Here is a 5490-nt window from a genome sequence, read left to right as displayed (position 1 = left end):
AAAAAAAAAAAAAAAAAAAAAAGAAAATAGTATCACACCACGATCACGATAAATCTGTGTATCACACGAACGCATTTAAAGTTTCGTGCTCGTGTAATCTCTAGGTTGCACGGGATGCAGCAGCAGGTGTAGATTATATTGAAAGCAGCGGGTATTGTTGTTTCCATGGTCGTGCCTGTAACACTAAAAAATAACATTTATTCCTACCGACGAATAAATACCGAAGAAAATACCTGGATGGAAAATCGGAGAAAGGGAAAAAAGGAAAAAAATACGAAAGGACAGCTGGATAAATAAGATAATGTGAGACCGACTTTATTGACCGTCTCTCATTAACGTGATATTAACTGGATACATTACTTATGAGGGTTGAAGATAAAAGAACGACACCATTTTTATCTCTTGTGTTAGTAGTTGATGATATTCTTTTGTTTTTTCTTTTTTTGTCTCTTCAATATACATTTAATAATAATTATTGAATAATTATAGTTCATGAAATGGAGGAAATATAATATTTATTGATTTAACCGTCATAAAATTTTAAACATTTGATTAAAGTAACATTTGTATAATAAATTGAAGAGATTAGATTATAATAAGATTATAATAAGATTATAATAAGATATAAGATTATAATAAGATTATAAGAATTTTTTCAAATCTCTTAAAAATTAAAAAAAAAAAAAAAAGAATAGAGCAGGAAATAAAAATTGCAGATATGTAGATATACAAATCACATAAATTGGAATATTGTTATTAATGATGAAAAGTTAATGTTTTATGATAAATTAAAAATTAGATTATTCTGTAATCAAATTTATTTCGATTCTTTATTTCTATTTTTTGCTCGAAAAAAAAGAAATCAAAATTTTTAAATTGATCATAATGTAACCAATTCTTCTGAGATAACTTCTCGAAAAAGATGATTAAAGAAATCAAATTATATTATATAAATAAATATAAAAGATAAAATATTAAAATACGAATATTATTTTAATTTTTCACGCATTAAAATTCATTTCGCGTAAATTGAAACAAAAATATCGATCACTAAAAAGAACAATTTTTTTGATGATTCGAACCACGTGTAAAATATTTCATTCCATATTGAAATATTTCGTTTTTTATCGTTTACTTTTCCATTTTTTTATTTATTTTCTTTCTTCTTCCTTGTATTTTTCTTTTTTATTTTTTTTTAATTTTTTAGAAAATTAAAACGAAGAGTAAGCGACCCAGATTAAAAATGAACTGAAAATCAAAAAGATTCGAAAATGTTTTACAACGTACAAAGAAAGCGTAGGTAAAGATGAAGAAAAAAGAAATATATAGGAAAATGAGAAGACGTCTGGTCCATGAAAGAAAGATATCATTCGTCTTGCTTAACGATCATATCTACATCATATTCATTTATTCGTCGAGAAATGAAGTCACCATTAAAGAAAAGTATGCATATAATATATAGTATATACTACATATTTATCTGTCTTTTGTTAAAATCTGAAAAATAATCACGAATAATTGTTGACGAATCACAGAGATCTGTAAGAAAGTTACATTAACCATGATTATTGTCTATTATTTTATAATATTCTATTGTTTTTGAAGAAATTATTTATGTTAAGCAAATCATGATTTATATATGCTTCAGATCGTCAAATGTTTTTCAATCGTTAATTTTATATCAAGTTTCCATAAAGATTAATATACAAAATGTAACAAAGAAATGTTATAAACAATGAGACACGCTATTACGAAATATAATTCCAGCGTAAAAAGATCATATTCCATGATGAAATCATAAATGACAGCGTAACAGTATACCATCATCGTAAAACGGGTATTAAATTGTCACTTTCATTATAAGCGGTAACTAATAATTACAGATTTAATCTTGTTACGCGTATCTGACATAAAGAACGATATGTATCAGATGATGCCACGCTTCATATCGATAATGCCTTAATTCCAATGGATGTATGCAATTTCATTGCGTATTAATTGGCAATTAATTTCAAATTTGTAATTTCGAATAATTCGAAGATCTGTTCCATAATAGAATATGTGTACAAAATCGATGAATTTTTTTTTTTTTTATTCGACAAAAATTCCTATTACTCGTTAAATCAATTAAAATACAATTTTCAACTATGACTCTCTAAAAAATATGAATTTTAGATAGATGATTAAACAATATTAATTTTCTTTTAAATAATATAGTTATTATATTTTATATCATTGCAAATAGCTCTATTTATCGTGATTATTGATTTTTCTCTTCCAAATAAAAACTGCAATCGATAGATTAATACGAAAAATGCATTTTCTATTCCTTTACACATTTCTATTTTAAACACATTTTATTTAATGAAATGATAATTTATTTTATGAAATACATGAAATAAAAAAAGTCATTATGAAAAGAACCGTAAATAAAATGAGAGCAATTAAGAAAGAAAATATATGAAAATTTTCTGTAAAGCATATAGCAATCTAATTTTTCATATTTTTGATGCATATATTTGTTTGAAATGGATGGCTATTTATGAACTGACTTGATTATAATTTGCAGCTTCGATTTTCGTAACAAAAGTAACTAAATTGGAGCTGTCATTTGCATAGTATAATATATGATGAATTTTCTCCGAAATTTACGAAAAATATTGCGGAGAATATTATTAAGGATTCAAAGAGGAACACTTTGATAAAATAAAATATTTTCGAATTATTTATCATTTTTAATTTATCGTTTTTCGAATGAAATACTTTGATTATTTATTAAAAATCTACGTAAAGAAATACCACAAAATATACTTTAACAACGAAAGTATTTTAAACATCTGATCATAAACTTTAATTACTCTTAATACTCATTTCAACTTCAAAAATTTTATCATTACAATACTTTTTCTTTCTTACGTGTAATACTACACCATCCCTATAATAATATCATCTCGCAAATACGTGAATCAAAAAAAGCTTTATATAAATCCTCATAACAAAAGAAAGACACCAAAGACAATCGAATCTTGCTTGAAAAGGAATAAATTATACTCAGAAACGCATTTATCATCCTTATAATGTATATGGTAGATGTATTTTTCCTAAACATACATTTTAGTTTTGCAATTCCAATAGGAATAAATAAGGGGGAGCGGTGTGCCAAATGTGTCGTTGCAAGCTGAATTAGGTATTCACCGCGACACGCGACCGACCAAGAGAAATCTACATGCCGTTTTATAAGGTTGATGTATCGTGGATCGAATAGAGAAAACAACCGTGGAGATTCGTCAAACATCGCTGTATCGAGTTTACCGAGCCGAGCGTCGAGAGCGATTAGCCTGTTTCATTTCGTGAATTTACAATGGCGAGATCCGTTCTCCAAATCGAATATATTCTCACGTGATGATTCAAACGTCCAATTTCCTCGTGTTTCGTGAACGATATCCTACTCTACTATATGTTTTTACTGGCTCGTTATTAACATTTTTGTACGAAAACTTGTATCCTATATTTAATAATGTGTAAATCGATGAAGCGATCGTGGCGAGAATAAACGTTCACGAAACGAGAGACAAGAAAGCGTTTCTGACGCAGCGGTAACGCAGCGAACGACTGTATACGAAAAAGAGAAAAAAAATAATAATTCGAAACAATTTACGTTGCGCGAAAATTGAATAGTGAGAGAGATGATGTACGTAATGTATCAACGGCCGATGTAATTCTTTTCATAATTTCCCTAATCGTCGTGGGTATGCTGTGCATCGAAGTGTTGTCAACTTTTCCACTGGTTTGAAAAAACAAGTGCATCAGGGAACGAAATCAGGCTATCGAAGATAAAAATGTATACAGAGATTTTGATAAATTTATGTGAAATCCGTTATTTGGGAGAATGATATTAAAAATGAAAGAAGTTTTTTTTGTATATGTTGTGGTGTATAAGGTGTATAATATTCTTCGTTTAATAGACGCATATTTCGTGGAAGATTTTATTCTAGAAGATAATTAAAAATTATTTTCTTAAATATGTATAACAATAGGAAACGAGTAAGTAGAAGAAATATTGGATATCAATAAAATAGAGAGATTGATATTTTTTTTTTCTTAATTGTTTTCTTAATTCAATGATATTGTACATCTGGTTTTATTATTTCTATCAATTTTTGGAAAATAGAAGAATGAGCTGTTATGTTTATAACAGATTATACTGTTAAAACACGTGCTCGAATATTCAATTAATATGTGATATATTATGCAAAACGTGTGTTAAATTGTATAAGATACTTACCATATTCGCAATGACATGTTACGTAAAACATGCTAAATTATGCAAAATATTTACAATCACGCAAAGTGAACAAAATTATGTATAGAATAATAAAAAGAAATTAACAATTTTCAGAAAATAAAGGAAACCATGTCGTTAAAGTTTTTTTTTCTCAGAGAGAGAAAAAATTCAAAATGTCCATAGTGTTAAGACAATGCAGAAATTATGAATGGATACTGCGACCCAGTAACCTAAGTCGCTAATCTATTTTTTCCTGTAAATACTGCTACGCTTTTTTTCAGAAATTACGTTTGTCTTTTATCTGGAATTTGTTTGATAGATCAGCGAGACAAGTCACGAACAAGAAGATACATAAGAGACAAAGATAATTGAAAATTATAACAGTGATTTCTTTTATACAACGATGTCTTAAAAATTAGAAATATCGGAATAAAAAGAATTTTAAGAACCAAGATTTCGTGCTTTTAACAATTGTTTATTCAATAATTGAAAATTATCAGTTTCAAGGTTATAGTAATTTGAATTTTTTCTAATTTTAATAACAATTTAATTCTATTTTTAATTTTATTTTTAAAATAAAATATAATGATAAATATTAATCTTACTGATTTAATCGTGTATCATTCATTAATCGTCAATATAAGAACAAGAAACAAATATAAAAATACAATTATTTTTTTCGATTTCATATTTTGATTCGAAGAATCATCCCATAAATTTTTGAATAAAAAGCGGACACCATAGCATTATTTCTATAATTAAAATTTATTTAAGATTGATAATCCAATAAGAATAAAATATAAATTTCATTTTTTTCATTCTGGTGATTTATTTTGTAAATAAAATATCATCATCAGAATGGAAAATATATAGAAATACGTCTATTAAACGAGAAATATTGTAATTAAAAAAACTTTGTTTCGTGATAAGACAATTCGCCAATTTTGGCCGATTTATATCGACAAGTTTTCAAACTAGTCTTACTAATTCGACGATAATTAACGATCAATGTACCTCGAATATGTAAATATGTATGAAAATACCGTTTAATCGTTTAGTTGGCTTGGACAATATTCTAACGAGGACAACATGCTGCATGGCAATTACAATTCGTTTTGTATGATACGCTGTACAATGTATATTTTGACCAACCGACGACAGTTGTTATTGTACTAATCGAACGGAAGGATAATATACGAGAGAAT

The sequence above is a fragment of the Apis dorsata genome, unplaced genomic scaffold (genome assembly GCF_000469605.1).
Source record: "Apis dorsata unplaced genomic scaffold, Apis dorsata 1.3 scaffold_376, whole genome shotgun sequence".
Taxonomy (NCBI): Eukaryota; Metazoa; Arthropoda; class Insecta; order Hymenoptera; family Apidae; genus Apis; species Apis dorsata.
The sequence above is the reverse complement of the archived record's forward strand: the minus strand, read 5'-3'. Positions refer to the sequence as shown.